Below are 27,386 nucleotides of genomic sequence, written 5' to 3'. Positions count from 1 at the left end.
TTTTGAACTTTGCAAGCCCTCACCCCCAGGCAACTGATGTGGGTTTAATCCATCATCATTGCTTAGCTCACTCTGCCACGCCCAGTTCAGACATGGCCATATGCAAATCAGTCTGACCCTGTGCCTCATGGGAACATTCCAGCCCGAACTTCCAAGCCATGTCTTCCCTGGACCGGAAACAAGCATCCTGGGACCGGTTTCTGGCTAATCAGCCGTCATCAGCCAGTCTAGCCTGAATCCAGTGGCAGAGTGAGCAAGGGACCCACTTCTGGGCATACACTGCCAACAGAGCGCGAACAAAGCAAAACCAAAGGGGATGATGGACCTAGTGTTGAACATTGCAAGCACTCACCCCCAGTCAACTGATCTGGGTTTAATCCATCATCATTCTTTAGCTCACTCCGCCAACCCAGTTCAGACATGGCCATATGCAAATCAGTCGGACCATGTGCCTCATGGGAACACTTCAGCCTGAAATGCCAAGCCATGTCTTCCTTGGACCGGAAACAAGCATTCTGGGCCTGGTTTCTGTCTCATCAGCCGTCATCAGCCAAGCTAGCTTGAATCCAGTGGCAAAGTGAGCAAGGGACCCACGTCTGGGCATACCCTGCCAACTTAGGGCGAGCAAAGCATAACCAAAGGGGATGATGGACGGAGTGTTGAATATTGCAAGCACTCACCCCAGTCAACTGATCTGGGTTTAATCCATCATCATTCTTTAGCTCACTCCGCCACCCCAGTTCACACATGGCCATATGCAAATCAGTCTGATCCTGTAACTCATGGGAACAGTCCAGCCCGAACTGCCAAGCCATGTCTTCCCTGGGCTGGAAACAAGCAACATGGGACCAGTTTCTGGCTAATCGGCCGTCATCAGCCAGGCTAGCTTGAATCCAGTTGCAAAGTTAGCAAGGGACCCAGGTCTGGGCATACCCTGCCAACTTAGGGCAAAGAAAGAAAATTCAAAGTGGATGATGGATGAAGTGTTGAACATTGCATGCACTCACCAACAGTCAACTGATCTGGGTTTAATGCATCATCATTCTTTAGCTCACTCTGCCACCCCAGTTCAGAAATGGCTATATGCAAATCAGTCTGACCCTGTGCCTCATGGGAACATTCCAGCCCGAACTTCCAAGCCATGTCTTCCCTGGACCGGAAACACGCATCCTGGGACCGGTTTCTGGCTAATCAGCCGTCATCAGCCAGGCTAGCCTGAATCCAGTGGCAAAGTGAGCAAGGGACTAACTTCTGGGCAAACACTGCCAACATAGGGCGAACAAAGCAAAACCAAAGGGGATGATGGACGGATTGTTGAACATTGCAAGCACTCACACCAAGTCAACTGATCTGGGTTTAATCCATCATCATTCTTTAGCTCACTCCGCCACCCCAGTTCAGAAATAACCATATGCAAATCAGTCTGACATTGTGCCTCATTGGAACAATCCAGCCCGGACTGCCAAGCCATGTCTTCACTGGACCAGAAACAAGCATCCTGGGACCGGTTTCTGGCTAATCGGCCATCATCAGCCAGGCTAGCTTGAATTCAGTGGCAAAGTGAGCAAGGGACCCACGTCTGGGCATACCCTGCCAAGTTTGGGCGAACAAAGCAAAACCAAAGGGGATGATGGACGGAGTGTTGAACATTGCAAGCACTCACCCCCAGTCAACTGTTCTTGGTTCAATCCATGATCATTCTTTAGCTCACTCCGCCACCCCAGTTCACACATGGCCATATGCAAATCAGTCTGACCCTGTGCTTCATGGTAACAGTCCAGCCCTATCTGCCAAGCCATGTCTTCTCTGGACCGGTAACAAGCATCATGGGACCAGTTTATGGCTAATCAGCCGTCATCAGCCAGGCTACCTTGAATCCAGTGGCAAAATGAGCAAGGGACCCACGTCTGGGCATACCCTGCCAACTTAGGGCGAACAAGGCAAAACCAAAGGGGATGATGGACGGAGTTTTGAATTTTACAAGCCCTCTCCCCCAGTCAAATGATCTGGGTTTAATCCATCATCATGTTTTAGCTCACTCCGCCACCCCAGTTCAGACATGGCCATATGCAAATCAGTCAGACCCTGTGCCTCATGGGAACAGTCCAGCCCGAACTGACAAGCCATGTCTTCCCTGGACTGGAAACAAGCATCCTTGGACTGGTTTCTGGCTAAACAGCCCTCATCAGCCAGGCTAGCTTAAATCCAGTGGCAAAGTGAGCAAGGTACCTACGTCTGGGCATACCCTGACAACTTAGGGCGAACAAGGCAAAACCAAAGGGGATGATGGGCGGAGTTTTGAACTTTGCAAGTCCTCACCACCAGGCAACTGATGTGGGTTTAATCCATCATCATTGCTTAGCTCACTCCGCCACGCCCAGTTCAGACATGGCCATATGCAAATCAGTCTGACCCTGTGCCTCATGGGAACATTCCAGCCCGAACTTCCAAGCCATGTCTTCCCTGGACCGGAAACAAGCATCCTGGGACCAGTTTCTGGCTAATCAGCCGTCATCAGCCAGTCTAACCTGAATCCAGTGGCAGAGTGAGCAAGGGACCCACTTCTGGGCATACACTGCCAACAGAGCGCGAACAAGGCAAAACCAAAGGGAATGATGGACAGAGTTTTGAACTTTGCAAGCCCTCACCCCCAGTCAACTGATCTGGGTTTAATCCATCATCATTCTTTAGCTCACTCCGCCACCCCAGTTCAGACATGGCCATATGCAAATCAGTCTGACCCTGTGCCTTATGGGAACACTTCAGCCTGAAATGCCAAGCCATGTCTTCCCTGGACCGGAAACAAGCAACCTGGGACCGGTTTCTGGCTCATCAGCCATCATCAGCCAGGCTAGCTTGAATTCAGTGGCAAAGTGAGCAAGGGTCCCATGTGTGGGCATAGCCTGCCAACTTTGGACGAACAAAGCAAAACCAAAGGGGATGATGGACAGAGTGTTGAACATTGCAAGCACTCACCCCCAGTCAACTGATATGAGTTTAATCCATCATCATTCTTAACTCACTCCGCCACCCCAGTTCAGACATGGCCATATGCAAATCATTCTGACCCTGGACCTCATGGGAACACTCCAGCCTGAACTGCCAAGCCATGTCTTCACTGAAACGGAAACAAGCATCTTGGGACTGGTTTTTGGCTAATCAGCCGTCATCAGCCAGGCAAGCTTGAATCCAGTGGCAAAGTGAGCAAGGGACCCACATCTGGGCATACCCTGCCAACTTAGGGCGAACAAGGCAAAACCAAAGGGGATGATGGACGGAGTGTTAAACATTGCAAGCACTCACCCCCCGTCAACTGATCTGTGTTCAATCCATCATCATTCTTTAGCTCACTCCGCCATCCCAGTTCAGACATGGCCATATGCAAATCATTCTGACCCTATGCCTTATGGGAACACTTCAGCCTGAAATGCCAAGCCATGTCTTCCCTGGACCAGAAACAAGCATCCTGGGACCGGTTTCTGCCTCATCAGCCGTCATCAGCCAGGCTAGCTTGAATTCAGTGGCAAAGTGAGCAAGGGACCCACGTCTGGGCATAGCCTGCCAACTTAGGACGAACAAAGCAAAACCAAAGGGATGATGGACAGAGTGTTGAACATTGCAGGCTATCACCCCCAGTCAACTGGTCTGGGTTTAATCCATGATCATTCTTTAGCTCATTCTGCCTCCCCAGTTCAGACATGGCCATATGCAAATCAGTCTGACCCTGTGCCTCATGGGAACAGTCAAGCCCGAACTTCCAAGCCATGTCTTCCCTGGACTGGAAACAAGCATCCTGGGACTGGTTTCTGGCTAATCATCCCTGATCAGCCAGGCTAGCTTGAATCCAGTGGCAAAGTGAGCAAGGGACCTATGTCTGGTCATACCCTGACAACTTAGGGCGATCAAGGCAAAACCAAAGGGGATGATGGATGGAGTTTTGAACTTTGCAACCCCTCACCCCAGGAGAACTGATCTGGGTTTAATCCATCATCATTCCTTAGCTCACTCCGCCACGCCCAGTTCAGACATGGCCATATGCAAATCAGTCTGACCCTGTGCTTCATGGGAACATTCCAGCCCGAACTTCCAAGCCATGTCTTCCCTGGACCGGAAACAAGCATCCTGGGACCGGTTTCTGGCTAATCAGCCGTCATCAGCCAGGCTGGCCTGAATCCAGTGGCAGAGTGAGCAAGGGACACATTTCTGGGCATACACTGCCAAATTAGCGCGAACAAAGCAAAACCAAAGGGGATGATGGACCTAGTGTTGAACATTGCAAGCACTCACCCCCAGTCAACTGATCTGGGTTTAATCCATCATCATTCTTTAGCTCACTCCGCCAACCCAGTTCAGACATGGCCATATGCAAATCAGTCTGACCATGTGCCTCATGGGAACACTTCAGCCTGAAATGCCAAGCCATGTCTTACCTGGACTGGAAACAAGCATTCTGGGCCTGGTTTCTGTCTCATCAGCCGCCATCAGCCAAGTTAGCTTGAATCCAGTGACAAAGTGAGCAAGGGACCCACGTCTAGGCATACCCTGCCAACTTAGGGCGAGCAAAGCATAACCAAAGGGGATGATGGACGGAGTGTTGAATATTGCAAGCACTCACCCCAGTCAACTGATCTGGGTTTAATCCATCATCATTCTTTAGCTCACTCCGCCACCCCAGTTCACACATGGCCATATGCAAATCAGTCTGAACCTGTACCTCATGGGAACAATCCAGCCCGAACTGCCAAGCCATGTCTTCCCTGGCCTGGAAACAAGCAACCTGGGACCAGTTTCTGGCTAATCGACCGTCATCAGCCAGGCTAGCTGAATCCAGTTGCAAAGTTAGCAAGGGACCCAGGTCTGGGCATACCCTGCCAACTTAGGGCAAAGAAAGTAAAATCAAAGTGGATGATGGATGAAGTGTTGAACATTGCATGCACTCACCACCAGTCAACTGATCTGGGTTTAATGAATCATCATTCTTTAGCTCACTCTGCCACCCCAGTTCAGATATGGCCATATGCAAATCAGTCTGACCCTGTGCCTCATGGGAACAGTCCAGTCCGAACTGTCAAGCCATGACTTCCCGGGACCAGAAACAAGCATCCTGGGACCGGTTTCTGGCTAATCAGCCGTCATCAGCCAGGCTAGCTTGAATCCAGTGGCAAAGTGAGCAAGGGACCCACGTCTGGGCATACCCTGACAACTTAGGGCGAACAAGGCAAAACCAAAGGGGATGATGGACAGAGTTTTGAACTTTGCAAGCCCTCACCCCCAGTCAACTGATCTGGGTTTAATCCATCATCATTCTTTAGCTCACTCCGCCACCCCAGTTCAGACATGGCCATATGCAAATCAGTCTGACCCTGTGCCTTATGGGAACACTTCAGCCTGAAATGCCAAGCCATGTCTTCCCTGGACCGGAAACAAGCAACCTGGGACCGGTTTCTGGCTCATCAGCCATCATCAGCCAGGCTAGCTTGAATTTAGTGGCAAAGTGAGCAAGGGTCCCATGTCTGGGCATAGCCTGCCAACTTTGGACGAACAAAGCAAAACCAAAGGGGATGATGGACAGAGTGTTGAACATTGCAAGCACTCACCCCCAGTCAACTGATATGAGTTTAATCCATCATCATTCTTAACTCACTCTGCCACCCCAGTTCAGACATGGCCATATGCAAATCATTCTGACCCTGGACCTCATGGGAACACTCCAGCCTGAACTGCCAAGCCATGTCTTCACTGAACCGGAAACAAGCATCTTTGGACTGGTTTTTGGCTCATCAGCCGTCATCAGCCAGGCAAGCTTGAATCCAGTGGCAAAGTGAGCAAGGGACCCACATCTGTGCATACCCTGCCAACTTAGGGCGAACAAGGCAAAACCAAAGGGGATGATGGACGGAGTGTTAAACATTGCAGGCTATCACCCCCAGTCAACTGTTCTGGGTTTAATCCATGATCATTCTTTAGCTCATTCTGCCTCCCCAGTTCAGACATGGCCATATGCAAATCAGTCTGACCCTGTGCCTCATGGGAACAGTCAAGCCCGAACTTCCAAGCCATGTCTTCCCTGGACTGGAAACAAGCATCCTGGGACTGGTTTCTGGCTAATCAGCCCTGATCAGCCAGGCTAGCTTGAATCCAGTGGCAAAGTGAACAAGGGACCCATGTCTGGGCATACTCTGACAACTTAGGGTGAGCAAGGCAAAACCAAAGGGGATGATGGATGGAGTTTTGAACTTTGCAACCCCTCACCCCCAGAGAACTGATCTGGGTTTAATCCATCATCATTCCTTAGCTCACTCCGCCACGCCCATTTCAGACATGGCCATATGCAAATCAGTCTGACCCTGTGCTTCATGGGAACATTCCAGCCCGAACTTCCAAGCCATGTCATCCCTGGACCGGAAACAAGCATCCTGGGACCGGTTTCTGGCTAATCAGCCGTCATCAGCCAGGCAGGCCTGAATCCAGTGGCAAAGTGAGCAAGGGACTCACTTCTGGGCATACACTGCCAACATAGGGCGAACAAAGCAAAACCAAAGGGGATGATGGACGGATTGTTGAACATTGCAAGCACTCACACCAAGTCAACTGATCTGGATTTAATCCATCATCATTCTTTAGCTCACCCCGCCACCAAAGTTCAGACATGGCCATATGCAAATCAGTCTGACACTGTGCCTCATGGGAACAATCCAGCCTGAACTGCCAAGCCATGTCTTCCCTGGACTGGAAACAAGCTTCCTTGGACTGGTTTCTGGCTAATCAGCCCTCATCAGCCAGGCTAGCTTGAATCCAGTGACAAAGTGAGCAAGGGACCCACGTCTGGGCATATCCTGACAACTTAGGGCGAACAAGGCAAAACCAAAGGTGATGATGGACAGAGTTTTGAACTTTGCAAGCCCTCACCCCCAGTCAACTGATCTGGGTTTAATCCATCATCATGCTTTAGCTCACTCCGTCACCCCAGTTCAGACATGGCCATATGCAAATCAGTCTGACCCTGTGCCTCATGGAAACACTCCAGCCTGAACTGCCAAGCCATGTCTTCACTGAACCGGAAACAAGCATCTTGGGACTGGTTTTTGGCTCATCAGCCGTCATCAGCCAGGAAAGCTTGAATCCAGTGGCAAAGTGAGCAAGGGACCCACATCTGGGCATACCCTGCCAACTTAGGGCGAACAAGGCAAAACCAAAGGGGATGATGGACAGAGTGATAAACATTGTAAGCACTCACCCCCGTCAACTGATCTGTGTTCAATCCATGATCATTCTTTAGCTCACTCTGCCATTCCAGTTCAGACATGGCCATATGCAAATCAGTCTGACCCTGTGCCTCATGGGAACAGTCCAGCCCGAACTGCCAAGCAATGTCTTCCCTGGACTGGAAACAAGCATCCTGGGACTGGTTTCTGGCTAAACAGCCCTCATCAGCCAGGCTAGCTTAAATCCAGTGGCAAAGTGAGCAAGGTACCTACGTCTGGGCATACCCTGACAACTTAGCGCGAACAAGGCAAAACCAAAGGGGATGATAGACAGAGTGATAAACATTGTAAGCACTCACCTCCCGTCAACTGTTCTGTGTTCAATCCATCATCATTCTTTAGCTCACTCTGCCATCCCAGTTCAGACATGGCCATATGCAAATCAGTCTGACCCTGTGCCTCATGGGAACAGTCCAGCCCGAACTGCCAAGCCATGTCTTCCCTGGTCTGGAAACAAGCATCCTGGGACTGGTTTCTGGCTAAACAGCCCTCATCAGCCAGGCTAGCTTAAATCCAGTGGCAAAGTGAGCAAGGTACCTACGTCTGGGTATACCCTGACAACTTAGGGCGAACAAGGCAAAACCAAAGGGGATGATGGACGGAGTTTTGAACTTTGCAAGCCCTCACCCCCAGGCAACTGATGTGGGTTTAATCCATCATCATTGCTTAGCTCACTCCGCCACGCCCAGTTCAGACATGGCCATATGCAAATCAGTCTGACCCTGTGCCTCATGGGAACATTCCAGCCCGAACTTCCAAGCCATGTCTTCCCTGGACCGGAAACAAGCATCCTGGGACCGGTTTCTGGCTAATCAGCCGTCATCAGCCAGTCTAGCCTGAATCCAGTGGCAGAGTGAGCAAGGGACCCACTTCTGGGCATACACTGCCAACAGAGCGCGAACAAAGCAAAACCAAAGGGGATGATGGACCTAGTGTTGAACATTGCAAGCACTTACCCCCAGTCAACTGATCTGGGTTTAATCCATCATCATTCTTTAGCTCACTCCGCCAACCCAGTTCAGACATGGCCATATGCAAATCAGTCTGACCATGTGCCTCATGGGAACACTTCAGCCTGAAATGCCAAGCCATGTCTTCCCTGGACTGGAAACAAGCATTCTGGGCCTGGTTTCTGTCTCATCAGCCGTCATCAGCCAAGCTAGCTTGAATCCAGTGACAAAGTGAGCAAGGGACCCACGTCTGGGCATACCCTGCCAACTTAGGGCGAGCAAAGCATAACCAAAGGGGATGATTGACGGAGTGTTGAATATTGCAAGCGCTCACCCCAGTCAACTGATCTGGGTTTAATCCATCATCATTCTTTAGCTCACTCCGCCACCCCAGTTCACACATGGCCATATGCAAATCAGTCTGACCCTGTACCTCATGGGAACAATCCAGCCCGAACTGCCAAGCCATGTCTTCCCTGGCCTGGAAACAAGCAACCTGGGACCAGTTTCAGGCTAATCGGCCGTCATCAGCCAGGCTAGCTTGAATCCAGTTGCAAAGTTAGCAAGGGACCCAGGTCTGGGCATACCCTGCCAACTTAGGGCAAAGAAAAATCAAAGTGGATGATGGATGAAGTGTTGAACATTGCATGCACTCACCACCAGTCAACTGATCTTGGTTTAATGAATCATCATTCTTTAGCTCACTCTGCCACCCCAGTTCAGATATGGCCATATGCAAATCAGTCTGACCCTGTGCCTCATGGGAACAGTCCAGTCCGAACTGTCAAGCCATGTCTTCCCGGGACCAGAAACAAGCATCCTGGGACCGGTTTCTGGCTAATCAGCCGTCATCAGCCAGGCTAGCTTGAATCCAGTGGCAAAGTGAGCAAGGGACCCACGTCTGGGCATACCCTGACAACTTAGGGCGAACAAGGCAAAACCAAAGGGGATGATGGACAGAGTTTTGAACATTGCAAGCCCTCACCCCCAGTCAACTGATCTGGGTTTAATCCATCATCATTCTTTAGCTCACTCCGCCACCCCAGTTCAGACATGGCCATATGCAAATCAGTCTGACCCTGTGCCTTATGGGAACACTTCAGCCTGAAATGCCAAGCCATGTCTTCCCTGGACCGGAAACAAGCAACCTGGGACCGGTTTCTGGCTCATCAGCCGTCATCAGCCAGGCTAGCTTGAATTCAGTGGCAAAGTGAGCAAGGGTTCCATGTCTGGGCATAGCCTGCCAAATTTGGACGAACAAAGCAAAACCAAAGGGGATGATGGACAGAGTGTTGAACATTACAAGCACTCACCCCCAGTCAACTGATATGAGTTTAATCCATCATCATTCTTAACTCACTCCGCCACCCTGGTTCAGACATGGCCATATGCAAATCATTCTGACCCTGGACCTCATGGGAACACTCCAGCCTGAACTGCCAAGCCATGTCTTCACTGAACCGGAAACAAGCATCTTGGGACTGGTTTTTGGCTCATCAGCCGTCATCAGCCAGGCAAGCTTGAATCCAGTGGCAAAGTGAGCAAGGGACCCACATCTGGGCATACCCTGCCAACTTAGGGTGAACAAGGCAAAACCAAAGGGGATGATGGACGGAGTGTTAAACATTGCAAGCACTCACCCCCCGTCAACTGATCTGTGTTCAATCCATCATCATTCTTTAGCTCACTCCGCCATCCCAGTTCGACATGGCCATATGCAAATCAGTCTGACCCTGTGCCTTATGGGAACACTTCAGCCTGAAATGCCAAGCCATGTCTTCCCTGGACTGGAAACAAGCATCCTGGGACCGGTTTCTGCCTCATCAGCCGTCATCAGCCAGGCTAGCTTGAATTCAGTGGCAAAGTGAGCAAGGGACCCACGTCTGGGCATAGCCTGCCAACTTAGGACGAACAAAGCAAAACCAAAGGGATGATGGACAGAGTGTTGAACATTGCAGGCTATCACCCCCAGTCAACTGTTCTGGGTTTAATCCATGATCATTCTTTAGCTCATTCTGCCTCCCCAGTTCAGACATGGCCATATGCAAATTAGTCTGACCCTGTGCCTCATGGGAACAGTCAAGCCCTAAATTCCAAGCCATGTCTTCCCTGGACTGGAAACAAGCATCCTGGGACTGGTTTCTGGCTAATCAGCCCTGATCAGCCAGGCTAGCTTGAATCAAGTGGCAAAGTGAGCAAGGGACCCATGTCTGGGCATACTCTGACAACTTAGGGTGAGCAAGGCAAAACCAAAGGGGATGATGGATGGAGTTTTGAACTTTGCAACCCCTCACCCCCAGAGAACTGATCTGGGTTTAATCCATCATCCTTCCTTAGCTCACTCCGCCACGCCCATTTCAGACATGGCCATATGCAAATCAGTCTGACCCTGTGCTTCATGAGAACATTCCAGCCCGAACTTCCAAGCCATGTCATCCCTGGACCGGAAACAAGCATCCTGGGACTGGTTTCTGGCTAATCAGCCGTCATCAGCCAGGCAGGCCTGAATCCAGTGGCAAAGTGAGCAAGGGACTCACTTCTGAGCATACACTGCCAACATAGGGCGAACAAAGCAAAACCAAAGGGGATGATGGACGGATTGTTGAACATTGCAAGCACTCACACCAAGTCAACTGATCTGGATTTAATCCATCATCATTCTTTAGCTCACCCCGCCACCAAAGTTCAGACATGGCCATATGCAAATCAGTCTGACACTGTGCCTCATGGGAACAATCCAGCCTGGACTGCCAAGCCATGTCTTCACTGGACCAGAAACAAGCATCCTGGGACCGGTTTCTGGCTAATTGGCCATTGTCAGCCAGTTTAGCTTAAATTCAGTGGCAAAGTGAGCAAGGGACCCACGTCTGGGCATAGCCTGCCATCTTAGGGCGAGCAAGGCAAAACCAAAGGGGATGATGGACGGAGTTTTGAACTTTGCAAGCCCTCTCCCCCAGTAAACTGATCTGGGTTTAATCCATCATCATGTTTTAGCTCACTCCGCCACCCCAGTTCAGACATGGCCATATGCAAATCAGTCTGACTCTGTGCCTCATGGGAACAGTCTAGCCTGAACTGCCAAGCCATGTCTTCCCTGGACTGGAAACAAGCATCCTTGGACTGATTTCTGGCTAATCAGCCCTCATCAGCCAGGCTAGCTTGAATCCAGTGGCAAAGTGAGCAAGGGACCCACGTCTGGGCATATCCTGACAACTTAGGGCGAACAAGGCAAAACCAAAGGTGATGATGGACAGAGTTTTGAACTTTGCAAGCCCTCACCCCCAGTCAACTGATCTGGGTTTAATCCATCATCATGCTTTAGCTCACTCCGCCACCCCAGTTCAGACATGGCCATATGCAAATCAGTCTGACCCTGTGCCTCATGGAAACACTCCAGCCTGAACTGCCAAGCCATGTCTTCACTGAACCGGAAACAAGCATCTTGGGACTGGTTTTTGGCTCATCAGCCGTCATCAGCCAGTCAAGCTTGAATCCAGTGGCAAAGTGAGCAAGCGACCCATATCTGGGCATACCCTGCCAACTTAGGGCGAACAAGGCAAAACCAAAGGGGATGATGGACAGAGTGATAAACATTGTAAGCACTCACCCCCCGTCAACTGATCTGTGTTCAATCCATCATCATTCTTTAGCTCACTCTGCCATCCCAGTTCAGACATGGCCATATGCAAATCAGTCTGACCCTGTGCCTCATGGGAACAGTCCAGCCCGAACTGCCAAGCCATGCCTTCCCTGGACTGGAAACAAGCATCCTGGGACTGGTTTCTGGCTAAACAGCCCTCATCAGCCAGGCTAGCTTAAATCCAGTGGCAAAGTGAGCAAGGTACCTACGTCTGGGCATACCCTGACAACTTAGGGCGAACAAGGCAAAACCAAAGGGGATGATGGACGGAGTTTTGAACTTTGCAAGCCCTCACCCCCAGGCAACTGATGTGGGTTTAATCCATCATCATTGCTTAGCTCACTCCGCCACGCCCAGTTCAGACATGGCCATATGCAAATCAGTCGTACCCTGTGCCTCATGGGAACATTCCAGCCCGAACTTCCAAGCCATGTCTTCCCTGGACCGGAAACAAGCATCCTGGGACCGGTTTCTGGCTAATCAGCCATCATCAGCCAGTCTAGCCTGAATCCAGTGGCAGAGTGAGCAAGGGACCCACTTCTGGGCATACACTGCCAACAGAGCGCGAACAAAGCAAAACCAAAGGGGATGATGGACCTAGTGTTGAACATTGCAAGCACTCACCCCCAGTCAACTGATCTGAGTTTAATCCATCATCATTCTTTAGCTCACTCCGCCAACCCAGTTCAGACATGGCCATATGCAAATCAGTCTGACCATGTGCCTCATGGGAACACTTCAGCCTGAAATGCCAAGCCATGTCTTCCCTGGACTGGAAACAAGCATTCTGGGCCTGGTTTCTGTCTCATCAGCCGTAATCAGCCAAGCTAGCTTGAATCCAGTGGCAAAGTGAGCAAGGGACCCACGTCTGGGCATACCCTGCCAACTTAGGGCGAGCAAAGCATAACCAAAGGGGATGATGGACGGAGTGTTGAATATTGCAAGCACTCACCCCAGTCAACTGATCTGGGTTTAATCCATCATCATTCTTTAGCTCACTCCGCCACCCCAGTTCACACATGGCCATATGCAAATCAGTCTGACCCTGTACCTCATGGGAACAATCCAGCCCGAACTGCCAAGCCATGTCTTCCCTGGCCTGGAAACAAGCAACCTGGGACCAGTTTCAGGCTAATCGGCCGTCATCAGCCAGGCTAGCTTGAATCCAGTTGCAAAGTTAGCAAGGGACCCAGGTCTGGGCATACCCTGCCAACTTAGGGCAAAGAAAGAAAAATCAAAGTGGATGATGGATGAAGTGTTGAACATTGCATGCACTCACCACCAGTCAACTGATCTGGGTTTAATGAATCATCATTCTTTAGCTCACTCTGCCATCCCAGTTCAGATATGGCCATATGCAAATCAGTCTGACCCTGTGCCTCATGGGAACAGTCCAGCCCGAACTGTCAAGCCATGTCTTCCCGGGACCGGAAACAAGCATCCTGGGACCAGTTTCTGGCTAATCAGCCGTCATCAGCCAGGCTAGCTTGAATCCAGTGGCAAAGTGAGCAAGGGACCCACGTCTGGGCATGCCCTGACAACTTAGGGCGAACAAGGCAAAACCAAAGGGGATGATGGACAGAGTTTTGAACTTTGCAAGCCCTCACCCCCAGTCAACTGATCTGGGTTTAATCCATCATCATGCTTTAGCTCACTCCGCCACCCCAGTTCAGACATGGCCATATGCAAATCAGTCTGACCCTTTGCCTCATAGAAACACTCCAGCCTGAACTGCCAAGCCATGTCTTCCCTGGACCAGAAACAAGCATCCTGGGACCGTTTTCTGGCTAATCAGCCGTCATCAGCCAGGTTAACATGAATCCAGTGGCAAAGTGAGCAAGGGACCCACGTCTGGGCACACCCTGCAAACTTAGGGCGAACAAAGCAAAATCAAAGGGGATGATAGAAGGAGTGTTGAACATTGCAAGCACTCACCCCCAGTCAACTGATCTGGGTTTAATCCATCATCATTCTTTAGCTCATTATGCCACCCCAGTTCAGTTGTGGCCATATGCCAATCAGTCTGACCCTGTGCCTCATGGGAACAGTCCAGCCCGAACTGCCAAGCCATGTCTTCCCTAGACCGGAAACACAGCATCCTGGGACCGGTTTATGGCTAATCAGCCATCATCTGCCAGGCTAGCTTGAATGCAGTGGCAAAGTGAGCAAGGGACCCACGTCTGGGCACACCCTGCAAACTTAGGGCGAACAAAGCAAAATCAAAGGGGATGATGGAAGCAGTGTTGAACATTTCAAGCACTCACCCCCAGTCAACTGTTCTGGGTTTAATCCCTCATCATTCTTTAGCTCATTCTGCCACCCCAGTTCAGACATGGCCATATGCAAATCAGTCTGACCCAGTGCCTCATGGGAACACTCCAGCCTGAATTGCCAACCCATGTATTCACTGAACCAGAAACAAGCATCTTGGGACTGGTTTTTGGCTCATCAGCCATCATCAGCCAGGCAAGCTTGAATCCAGTGGCAAAGTGAGCAAGGGACCCATGTCTGGGCATACCCTGCCAACTTAGGGCGAACAAGGCAAAACCAAAGGGGATGATGGAAGGAGTGTTAAACATTGCAAGCACTCACCCCCAGTCAACTGTTCTGGGTTTAATCCATCATCATTCTTTATCTCATTCTGCCACCCCAGTTCAGACATGGCCATATGCAAATCAGTCTGACCCTGTGCCTCATGGGAACACTCCAGCCTGAACTGCCAACCCATGTCTTCACTGAACTGGAAACAAACATCTTGGGACTGGTTTTTGGCTCATCAGCCATCATCAGCCAGGCAAGCTTGAATCCGGTGGCAAGTGAGCAAGGGACCCATGTCTGGGCATACCCTGCCAACTTAGGGCGAACAAGGCAAAACCAAAGGGGATGATGGACGGAGTGTTAAACATTGCAAGCACTCACCCCCAGTCAACTGATCTGGGTTCAATCCATCATCATTCTTTAGCTCACTCCGCCACCCCAGTTCAGACATGGCCATATGCAAATCAGTCTGACCCTGTGCCTTATGGGAAAACTTCAGCCTGAAATGCCAAGCCATGTCTTCCCTGGACCGGAAACAAGCATCCGGGACCGGTTTCTGGCTCATCAGCCATCATCAGCCAGGCTAGCTTGAATTCAGTGGCAAAGTGAGCAAGGGACCCACATATAGGCATAGCCTGCCAACTTAGGACGAACAAAGCAAAACCAAAAGGGATGATGGACAGAGTGTTGAACATTGCAAGTACTCACACCTAGTCAACTGTTCTGGGTTTAATCCATCATCATTCTTTAGCTCATTCTGCCTCCCCAGTTCAGACATGGCCATGTGCAAATCAGTCTGACCCTGTGCCTCATGGGAACAGTCCAGCCCGAACTGCCAAGCCATGTCTTTCCTGGACTGGAAACAAGCATCCTGGGACTGGTTTCTGGCTAATCAGCCTTCATCAGCCAGGCTAGCTTGAATCCAGTGGCAAAGTGAGCAAGGGACCCATGTCTGGGCATACCCTGACAACTTAGGGCGAGCAAGGCAAAACCAAAGGGGATGATGGATGGAGTTTTGAACTTTGCAACCCCTCACCCCCAGAGAACTGATCTGGGTTTAATCCATCATCATTCTTTAGCTCACTCCGCCACCCCAGTTCAGAATAGCCATATGCAAATCAGTCTGACACTGTGCCTCATGGGAACAATCCAGCCCGGACTGCCAAGCCATGTCTTCACTGGACCAGAAACAAGCATCCTGGGACCGGTTTCTGGCTAATCGGCCATCGTCAGCCAGGCTAGCTTGAATTCAGTGGCAAAGTAAGCAAGGGACCCACGTCTGGGCATACCCTGCCAACTTAGGGCGAACAAAGCAAAACCAAAGGGGATGATGGACGGAGTTTTGAGCTTTGCAAGCCCTCTCCCCCAGTAAACTGATCTGGGTTTAATCCATCATCATGTTTTAGCTCACTCCGCCACCCCAGTTCAGACATGGCCATATTCAAATCAGTCTGACCCTGTGACTCATGGGAACAGTCCAGCCCGAACTGCCAAGCCATGTCTTCCCTGGACTGGAAACAAGCATCCTTGGACTGGTTTCTGGCTAATCAGCCCTCATCAGCCAGGCTAGCTTGAATCCAGTGGCAAAGTGAGCAAGGGACCCACGTCTGGGCATACCCTGCCAATTTAGGGCGAGCAAAGAAAAATCAAAGGGGATGATGGAAGGAGTGTTGAACATTGCAAGCACTCACCCCCAGTCAACTGATCTGGGTTTAATCCATCATCATTCTTTAGCTCATTACGCCACCCCAGTTCAGACATGGCCATATGCAAATCAGTCTGACCCTGTGCCTCATAGGAACACTCCAGCCTGAACTGCCAACCCATGTCTTCACTGAACCGGAAACAAGCATCTTGGGACTGGTTTTTGGCTCATCAGCCATCATCATCCAGGCAAGCTTGAATCCAGTGGCAAAGTGAGCAAGGGACCCATGTCTGGGCATACCCTGCCAACTTAGGGCGAACAAGGCAAAACCAAAGGGGATGATGGACGGAGTGTTGAACATTGCAAGCACTCACCCCCAGTCAACTGTTCTGGGTTTAATCCATCATCATTCTTTAGCTCATTCTGCCACCCCAGTTCAGACATGGCCATATGCAAATCAGTCTGACCCTGTGCCTTATGGGAACACTTCAGCCTGAAATGCCAAGCCATGTCTTCCCTGGACCGGAAACAAGCATCCTGGGACCGGTCTCTGGCTCATCAGCCGTCATCAGCCAGGCTAGCTTGAATTCAGTGGCAAAGTGAGCAAGGGACCCACGTCTGGGCATAGCCTGCCAACTTAGGACGAACAAAGCAAAACCAAAAGGGATGATGGACAGAGTGTTGAACATTGCAAGCACTCACACCCAGTCAACTGTTCTGGGTTTAATCCATCATCATTCTTTAGCTCATTCTGCCTCCCCAGTTCAGACATGGCCATGTGCAAATCAGTCTGACCCTGTGCCTCATGGGAACAGTCCAGCCCGAACTGGACTGGAAACGAGCATCCTGGGACCGGTTTCTGGCAAATCAGCCTTCATCAGCCTGGCTAGCTTGAATCCAGTGGCAAAGTGAGCAAGGGACCCATGTCTGGGCATACCCTTACAACTTAGGGCGAGCAAGGCAAAACCAAAGGGGATGATGGATGGAGTTTTGAACTTTGCAACCCCTCACCCCCAGAGAACTGATCTGGGTTTAATCCATCGTCATTCCTTAGCTCACTCCGCCACCCCAGTTCAGAAATAGCCATATGCAAATCAGTCTGACACTGTGCCTCATGGGAACAATCCTGCCCGGACTGCCAAGCCATGTCTTCACTGGACCAGAAACAAGCATCCTGGGACCGGTTTCTCGCTAATCGGCCATCGTCAGCCAGGCTAGCTTGAATTCAGTGGCAAAGTGAGCAAGGGACCCACATCTGGGCATATCCTGCCAACTTAGGGTGAACAAAGTGTCGTACTTTAGAATTTGGGACCGCGTAGGAGGCAGGGCCCTACCCCTGTCTATCTCGGTAATAGTGAACCGCGAATGGTTAATGCGGTATGTACAAGTGCTTTTTGTAACGTTTTAGCTATGAATGCACTGTGTATACGCTATTTTACATCACTGCGTGGGTTCCATTTTGTATCGGTGGCCATCTTATGGTTGCCCTCACATAGGCTATATAGCATGAAGCGAAAACGGGCCTTTCAGAGCACATGTGGCTTTCTTTGACTTTTCTGTGACCTGGGCAGCTTGGCTCCGCTGCCCCAGGTCAAACTGGTCTCACGAGTTCCCCGTCTTCTGGCCACCTGTGATTAGCATCAGGGCTTGACACACCATAAAGTCTTTTCATCCTACACAAGCCTCCAGCTAATCTCTTTCTCACCTGACTGTTCCTGCTTTATGGCTTGTTTCCCAAAACAGGAGATGCTCATGTTTATTGGGGCCTATCGATATCTGATGTGGGATCTGAGCTTTGCTGTGTAAATAATTGCGGGCTGGTTTAACTGGAATGTGGGATGGTCATCATGACTCTGCCTTTTCGTTTGAAATGTATACATGTAATGGCCATATCATAAACTAAAGAATGTATGCCTGAGGCAGGAAATTCTGTATTTAAGGAGAAGCCCGTTTCTGTGATTTTCAGCAGTCTCCTGAGAACATACACGCTGTTGTACTTCTAGGATACCTGTAATTGGTCTGCACCAATAAACTGATCTTTGACTTCACCCAGAAGACTCTGTGTTTCTGTAGGTCTGAAACAGGAAGAACCCCGAAGTCATAGGGTGTGTTCCCCTGCACCGCTGGGCTTAAAATACCCAGTACTTCAGTTGGCGCCCAATGTGGGGCGATTTCAGCGGTACCGGTCCAAGCCAGAGGTTCGTGAGGAGCTTTGTGTGGAAATTCTGGAGGAAGGCCGCCACTTAATCGACCCCTGCATGTCGACGTGGTCCGAAAGTCTTTTCTGCGAGGTTCTCCGCGTCCCGACGGCTACGAAGGACTGCTGCCCTGATTAATCGCCCTGGTTTGGACCCTTGACGATTTTGGTAGAGCGAAACAATCGAGAGAGTCTTCTGGTGACGCCATCGATCATCAATATTCAGTTAAGTATAAGTGAAGCGTCTCCCAGTTTGAATTTGGTATCCTTCGGGATCATTTCGATTTGGTGCTTGCAAGTCCCAAAGCCAGAGGACTCGTGTATTCACGAGACTATCGTATTCGATAATCCTTTGACGTTTGAAACTAGACTAGTGAGCGAAGATGCCTGGTTCTAGTGTATTTTGTAGATTGTTTTGTTTGGGTTGTGGAAGGGATTTCCAGTTAGAGGATTCATGTCCGGTTCTTGCAATTGGAACTCCTACTTATGAGCTTTATGTAAAACATGGCATGGGCCCCATTGCATATAATGAAATATGGATCCGATACACCAGAAAGGACGGTGTTCTAAAATGGCCCCAAAATGGTAGTTTCGATACAGATATCTTTGATAATTTGGAAGTTAAATTGTTTAAAAAGAAAGCCCGGCCGGCGATGTTTGATTCTTTCCGCCTATGGCGAAAGGAAGCCAAACAGAAGGAAATTAAGCTAGCGAAAAGAGATAAGAGAGAGAGAGGTATGTCAGTGATGCAAGCAGCTGTGCAATTTAAAGATAATGAGGAGGAACAAATGAAGGAACAGTTACATAGACAGCGCAAACTAGGGATTGATAAATGTTACCCTGTTTTGTCACCCCTTGTGCAAAATGAGACAAAAGAGAATGAGAAGGATTCCCTAATGTCCCATTTGTTAAGTTCGCCACCCCCATATGTGCAAAATGCCACCGCACCTCCACAGCTTGTAAATGCGCAGCCTCTAGTAAATATGCCGCAAGCCTTCCTGCAGCTGCCAGCTCCTCCTCAGCTGGCTCCTATCCCTGCAGTGCAGCCCTCTCAAGGACCGCCAGTTTTGCTACCTGTTACCCCCGCGCTTTCTGCGACTTTGCCTAGCACGCCAGCGGTCTCCTCTGGCGCTTCTTCTGGCACTACCCTGGTACCTGTATCTGAATCTGTTTTTCTTCCCTCTGTCTATCCCCCTGTTTTCGCCTCAACTTCTCCTTCAGCACGACAACGATAAGCTAATGTAGTTACTAGTCTAATGTCGCCTCTCTTTGGGTCATCTAGTGCGACTCCTGCCTTACAGCGTAAGCAATTGCGCAGTCAGCTGCTTGGTCCCGACGAGAAAGAGGTGTTAGATCATCTGGTGCGTAGGTGGATTGGTTTCCCTTCATGCTATGATGTGGAATCAGTTGTTGATGTGTTTCATCAATGGGATGCCCCGAAACAGAGGTATGTGTTCGAGAAAATGTGTGAAATCCTCTGTGAGGAGTTGGATGATCATGGTAGAGATCCAAGCCCGCAGGAGTTGTGTCGAGTGAGATTCGATTTTGGAAAAGGTACGATTGTGGGCCCCGATGTCAATAAAGCAGTTGCGATCTTATTATCCTTAAGGAATGATGATTGTCAACAGCCGTTGTTTACACAAGATTTCCCTGTGGGGAGAAAGGGAAAAGCGCGACAATACCCTATGAGAGAAGTCCCTCCGGTATGGAAGGAAGCTGTTGCGACTGATGCCGCTCATGGTATTGCTGCTATGCCAGCACATTTTCAGCGTGTTTGGGTACATGTTCCATGGAAGCGATCTGAGGTGTTAGCACTTAAACAGACATTGCCTGATCCCCGTAAAAACCCTGCAGGATATTATAAGGAGTTGTCGCAAACTGCAGAATCTTGTGTAATGAATTTGGCCGACATAGATATGCTGTTTGGGAATGTGGTCCCACAGCCTTTATGGGGATCCATTCGTAATATAGATCACGCTGTAGAATTGGGTGACACATGGGCTAATATCGTTGCTGCAGACGCTAGACAAGTTGGTGACGCAAAACCTGAGCCTTTAGTGGCAGAACTCCCTGGTCGAATTATTACCTACATGTGAGAAGTTGGCCTGGTATATGATGCTCACTAGTTAAAGTGATCACCTTGTACCATGCCAAGCAACCCTTATGGTGTGGTTGTAAGTCAACCTTTTCGGACTAGCTGCCCTAGTGGTAGCGTAGGCTAAGCAGTCTTTGAGGCTAAACTCGTGAAGCGTGTTAAGCCAGCTGTTTTACCAAATGTAACCCCCTTTTATACCAATGAAAGGACACCACACAGATATATATTCAAAATATATATGTATTTATTTCTCAAAGTAACCCCTAGTCTCTTTATGAGCACAGGAGCACAAATCGTCAAACAAGATTATCACAGAATACACAGAAGTTGCACGTTATATGGATAGGCCCTGGTGGCCACTCAAACCATATACTAAAATAGTGATATAAGTACCACGAACAGAAAAGGGAAAAGGCCTAGGGCCTCTAGAATCGCTGGGCCTACAAGGAGCTAACGTCAGTTAGTGACCAGGAGGTCCACGGGTGGCGTGTGCAGAGCAAATAGTCACACGCGTGCTCCCATAGGTTTCAATGGGTGCGTAAAAAGTACAAAGTTACTGCAAAGAGGATCTTCCGGATGGACTAGGAACTCAAGATTTGGAACACAGGCACTAGAGATGTAGTACTACACTTGGGCACAGGTGTGCCAGCTTTACCTCACCCACAGGAAGCGGGTGCATAGGCCTCGAAGTGCGTCGGGTTGCTTCTATCTGTTCCGTGGAGCTTGAAGACAAAGATGCTGCAGGCGGTCGGTCCGGGAGAGATGCAGTGGATCCAAGAGTGGATCGGAGATGTTGAAGACCTGTAAGCAGAGGGGACAGTGTTCACAGTCACTAGCCAGTGACCAGCGTGGCACCAGGTGGGTACCAGGCGATGTCGGGTGCAAACAGGTGATGAGGGGTAGCTTGTCTCCGCAGCCACGTGGTCCCTGAAGGTCGACGACGTCCAGGAGTCGGCTCACGAGCTGTCCCACGCAGGCTCTCGCTGTCGGCGGTGTCGGCGACTTGATCGAAGCAAACAAGCCTTGGCAAAAGCAATTGTAGGAGGATTCGGAAATCAGCTGTTGGTTCTGACCAGCAAGGTCAGAGGGATTGCTCCTTTGGAGGGGAGCAAGGGCCAGTCTGGAGCAACCAGACCAGTGGTGTATTTCTTGAAGTTCGTCGCCAAGATGGCTACTAGCCAGCGGGCCAGCAACCGGTTAGGCGCGTCGAGTGGCAAAATGCAGAAGGGCCCCACGCAGATCGTGGAGATGCTGGAGGGCTCACCTTTGGTGCAGATGCTGCTCGGGTGTTGGGCTTCTCAGATCCCAAAGCACAACTTGGAGGGAGCCTCGGTTGTTGCACTTGTCAGCTTGTCGTAGTCGTTCCAAGATGGCTGGCTCCACGTGTCTCGGTGCCTCCACGGGTCTCCTCTTTTCAGGGACTGTGGATCGGGCGGTGAGAGGTCTGGAGGTCCAGGTCTTGTCAGTCTCTGGGCTCGGGCTCCGGCGGGAGGCGGCGGCAAAGCAGATGGTGATTCGCTGGATGGTGCTTGCGTTAGCAAGGTGGTCACTCCCTGACCACAGGGGAGATTTTCTTCAGTCTTCTGTGCAGCAGAATGTCGAAGTTCCCGTCTTCTTCTTAGTTTCAAGTTGATTCCAGGATGTCTGAAGTCTTAGGACACAGCTCCTACCTTTAAACGGATTCTAGGGGCCGGACTACCTGCTAGGTCCCTCCCTATGGGTGGGACCAGGAAGGGGGGTGGTTACACCCCCAATCCTTTGTCAAGCTCGCCCCAGGCCCGGGACTGGTGTGCCCCAGGACCGGTTTGAACTGGCATATGCACCGAGGCTCCTTGTGAGCCACAGGCATGTCTGGTTTCTTTCAAGCCCTACCTGACCAATACACAAAATCCTGTCTGGGGTGGTGCACGCACCTCCCCTGGCAGGAAACCCTTTGTCCACACCTCCCAAGCTGGAAGGACTCCCAGCAGCAGGAGGGCAGACTTGTGTCTGTGGTGGCAGCATCCATTTTGTGGAGCTGAGGCTATGTCTGATTTTACCCGGGTTTCAGGCACTGTACATGTCGTGTCCCTCTAGAAGGGTGGAATGCTAACCCCGTCGCCAGAATTGGCGAGGGGTTAGTATTCCAATTCGTATGACACCTTACTCGACATGTTTTGATAAAGCCAAACCAAAGATAGCATTTAACCGCGAGGTTCATAATGCACTTAAGAGTATATGGTATGACGATATCTGGAAACAGTAGAAGGAAGTTGTTCCGACCACTGCAGACAGGCTCAGCTCATGCCAGAGCACCATCTCACATGGAACCAAGCACTCTGCCTTCAGGATTGTTAAGGCCTGCCATAGGAGTGACTTATAGGTTACCAGGTGTCCCATTTAAGGTTAGGTATAGGTATACTACACCTTAGTAAGAGGTGATTACACCAACTTACCCCAGCTGAGTGATCAGCCAGTTGTGTCAAATTGTTAGGCCAAGCCTGGGGTGGCATAATACATGCTTCAGCCCCTGGCAGGCCTTGGGTACACCAATGCCCTGGGTACCTAGTGCACACTGGTACAGGGGCTGACAGGGTGATCCAACCAATTGGGTATGTACCTAGGGTACATGGAGTCCATTTTAAAGAGAGAACAGCCAGGCTGAGATCCTGAATAGCAGGATCTCAGGCCAACTAAGTCGAAAAACCAGCTAGACACTAGGCAAAAATTTGGGGGTAACCATAGTCAGATATCCACCTTCCTACACAACCCCCCCCCAAACGAAGGGAGATAAGGCTGACCTTGACCAGGTAAGCCTATATTGCCCAAGTGGCCATATAAGGAGGAACCAGCACTGGCATGGTTACCCCCTGTCTCATGGTCCACTAAGCAATCCCTCACCCTAAGGGTATCAGAGGGTCTCCACCATAGGGAATCTCTACCTTTGGTGTGTCTTGGCAAAGTAAAAGGCTGGTGTTGAGATGGAGTACTGAAGTGAGTGTCCTCAAAGTGAGGCCTCCGCTTCCTCCAATCCCCCTCCACCATGGATGCCTTTCTTTCCTTAACTGAGTTGCACTGTGCTCTCAGGGTCAGCCTCTGGCTACCTAAAGCTGGAGGCTGGGTCCCTTTTGTGGGCTTACTGGAGGGACAGGTCAGGTTTGGGGCCCTAAGGTCCCATGTTTGCCTGTACCCAACAGAATCCCTCTGGGGGAGGTCCCTAACTACCTGTAAAGGAGATCCCTCAGGAATGTTTTTACCCATCACCTGACTAGGGCTACTAGCCAGGCAATCCTCATTCTTTTGATGGGGTGGTTCTTGTGGACAGGGGCCCTCTTGGGGTCCACTGGCCTCCCTGACCTCTGCAGCCCTGGGCTGACTGAGGCAGGGTAGAGAGAGGCAGGCTACCTGCACCAGACTGGGTCCCACCTTGGAAGGGGCCACTGACATCAGAGGCTCTGCCAGGCCAGGCCTGGCTACCTCTGGGGCAGTTCCTTCACAAGGGGTGAGGTCAGCTCCCTGAGGAGGCTGACTTTTTCCTAATGTCTGGGGAGAGGGAGACTTTTCTTCCTCCCCACTACTCTCTGTTTGTGTGGAGTGATCCATAGTTTCAGGCTTCACTACACCTATGTCAGTCTGAGTATAGGCTGAGACCATTACAGCCTTGCCAACCTTTTCAGGGGGGCACTCAGTTTGTGTTTGAGCTGTGACTGTCACAGCTCTGCCAGTCTCTACAGGGAAGTCTGTCTGTGCCTGGGCTGTGGCTACCACTGCCCTTCCAACCTTTCCAGGGAGGAAATCTATTTGGACAGGGGTTGTGAATGGCACAACCCCACTACCCTTTTGTGAAAGGCCTACCATTTTAGAATGGGTGTCTTGTTCAACTCCAGCCCAAGCTGAGAGTTCTAAGTCATTCCCCAGTAAGCAGTCTACAGGCAAGGTTGGGGACACTGCCACCCTTTTAGGGCCAGTGACACCTCCCCAGCTGAGACATACCTCTGCCATGGGATGACTGTTCTGTTTGCCATCAATGTTGGTCACCTGGTAGGAGAAACCAGGCAAAAGCTGCTCAGAGGGAACTAGCCAATGGGCCACCATTGTGATGCTAGCTCCAGTGTCTCTGTAGGCCTCAGCTTTTGTACCATTGATGTAGGGCTCCTGTCTGTACCTACCCAAAGTGTTGGGACAGGCAGTGAAGTTGGCAAACCCCATGCCACCATCACAGACAAGAGTATCTGCTGCAGGGGAATTGGCTAAGCCAGGGTCCCCCTGTGTTCCCCAAGTAAACCCACCCAGATTTCTGGGGGCACTCCCACCACCTGGGGGATTACTGCTAACAGTAATAGGTGGTGTGACAGGAGTAATTGGAGGAACAGTTTTGTTTTTAGCCCTTGGGCAACCGCTGTCAGTTTTCCAATGCCCAGGAGTTTTACACTCATGGCAGTAGGGCTTTTTAGCTGTGGTAGAGGAGGGAGCTTGGGACCCACCACCCTGTGTGGAGTTTTGGGGCCCTGAGGAAGGTTTCTCTTTTTCTTTATCCCCACCCTTCTCTTGAGGCTTGGTGGTATCTTTCTTTTGGTCACCACCCTGGTTTTTAGGCCTGATCCTGGTCCTGACCCATTTATCTGCCCTCTTTCCCAATTCTTGGGGAGAGGTCAAATCTGAGTCTACCAGGTGTTGATGGAGAAGCTGGTTTTGACAATTACTTAAAATCTGCTCTCTCATCATCAAATTGTACAATCCTGTTAATCAGACACCTTACTTCCCAGCAACCAACCCTCCAAAGCCTTAGTGGCACATTCCACATATTCAGACCAGTCCTGAGTCTGTGTCTTCTGGGTGTCTCTGAACATTAACCTGTACTGTTCAGTGGTTAAGCCTAACCCATCAACTAGGACACTCTTCAGGACTCTGTAATTTCTGACATCCTCTTCTCTAACAGTGAGGAGTCTATCTCTGCCTCTCCCCTCAAAGGAGAGCCATAAGATTGCTGCCCACTGGTCTTCAGGAACCTGCTGCACTTTGCAGGCTCTCTCAAGAGCAGTCATCCATTTGTGGATGTCATCCCCACTTTTGTAGGGGGGCACAATCTTGGACAGGTTCCTATTGTCAAAGACCCTATCTTTGTCCCTAGGGACATTGCTGCCACCAGTGGGTATAGACCCACTCTCTCTATGCTGCCTAGCCTTGCTCAGTTTCTCTTCCATCAGGGCTACTTCTAGCTCCTGCTTCCTGATCCTCAGCTGGGCTTCTTGCATCTTGGCCTCATGTTCCCTCCTCTGAGGGGTGGTCATCCTTCTCCTGGAGTGACCTTGAGAGCCTCTAGAGCCATGGGAAGCATTGGATTCACCTGAGTGATTCCTTCGCCTCCCAAGCCCTGGGTTAAGTCCACTGGGGAGATCCAATGGGGTAAACCCACTGTCAGTCCCCAATAGCCTTGGTTTAGCTGAGCCAAGTATAACACTTGGCACTGGGCTAGTTCTCCCTTCATCATCACTACTCTCTGTATCAGTACTTTTATCACTCTCATCCTCTGTGGTATTATTGCCATCTAAGGGGTGACTATTGGAACTGGGTACCTCTGTAGCATCTTCTGAAGGGGGGCCTCCTGTTCCTGACCCTAAGGGGGCTAACTGGGAAGCTTTCTTGAGTTCTCTCTGATTCTCATCATTTTGCAAGAGTTCTCTGAGCTCAGCAGAGGTAGGGTTCTTGGGCTGTTTAAGGCCTCTAAGAGTTGCCAAATGCCTGAGCTCATTCTGATTAAGGGTAGCAAAGCTGGATGGTGCCCTCTGGGGGTCACTCTCAACAGAGATGGGTACAGTGGACCCCTCTGCCCCGGCCATTGCTCTTAAGTGTGGGTGGACGTGTTGCAATCTACCTACACTTGGGTTTACCTACTAAACCTATCTAGCAGTTGTAGTCAGGGTGTGCTACTCCCTTTGCTCTACAACAACTAAGTTCAGTAGAACTTATGTATATCTAATCTTGTTTTATATGTACCTACAGGTACCTATGTGATCTTTCAATTGGTAACCAAGAGATTACAATGGTAAAACACAGCAAGCTCAAATCCAACCGCTGCTCACCAATGTGAGAAGTTGGCCTGGTATATGATGCTCACTAGTTAAAGTGATCACCTTGTACCATGCCAAGCAACCCTTATGGTGTGGTTGTAAGTCAACCTTTTCGGACTAGCTGCCCTAGTGGTAGCGTAGGCTAAGCAGTCTTTGAGGCTAAACTCGTGAAGCGTGTTAAGCCAGCTGTTTTACCAAATGTAACCCCCTTTTATACCAATGAAAGGACACCACACAGATATATATTCAAAATATATATGTATTTATTTCTCAAAGTAACCCCTAGTCTCTTTATGAGCACAGGAGCACAAATCGTCAAACAAGATTATCACAGAATACACAGAAGTTGCACGTTATATGGATAGGCCCTGGTGGCCACTCAAACCATATACTAAAATAGTGGTATAAGTACCACGAACAGAAAAGGGAAAAGGCCTAGGGCCTCTAGAATCGCTGGGCCTACAAGGAGCTAACGTCAGTTAGTGACCAGGAGGTCCACGGGTGGCGTGTGCAGAGCAAATAGTCACACGCGTGCTCCCATAGGTTTCAATGGGTGCGTAAAAAGTACAAAGTTACTGCAAAGAGGATCTTCCGGATGGACTAGGAACTCAAGATTTGGAACACAGGCACTAGAGATGTAGTACTACACTTGGGCACAGGTGTGCCAGCTTTACCTCACCCACAGGAAGCGGGTGCATAGGCCTCGAAGTGCGTCGGGTTGCTTCTATCTGTTCCGTGGAGCTTGAAGACAAAGATGCTGCAGGCGGTCGGTGCGGGAGAGATGCAGTGGATCCAAGAGTGGATCGGAGATGTTGAAGACCTGTAAGCAGAGGGGACAGTGTTCACAGTCACTAGCCAGTGACCAGCGTGGCACCAGGTGGGTACCAGGCGATGTCGGGTGCAAACAGGTGATGAGGGGTAGCTTGTCTCCGCAGCCACGTGGTCCCTGAAGGTTGACAACGTCCAGGAGTTGGCTCACGAGCTGTCCCACGCAGGCTCTCGCTGT

This window comes from Triturus cristatus, chromosome 1_1 (assembly GCF_964204655.1).
Source record: "Triturus cristatus chromosome 1_1, aTriCri1.1, whole genome shotgun sequence".
NCBI lineage: Eukaryota > Metazoa > Chordata > Amphibia > Caudata > Salamandridae > Triturus > Triturus cristatus.
This window is presented reverse-complemented; position numbering follows the sequence as displayed.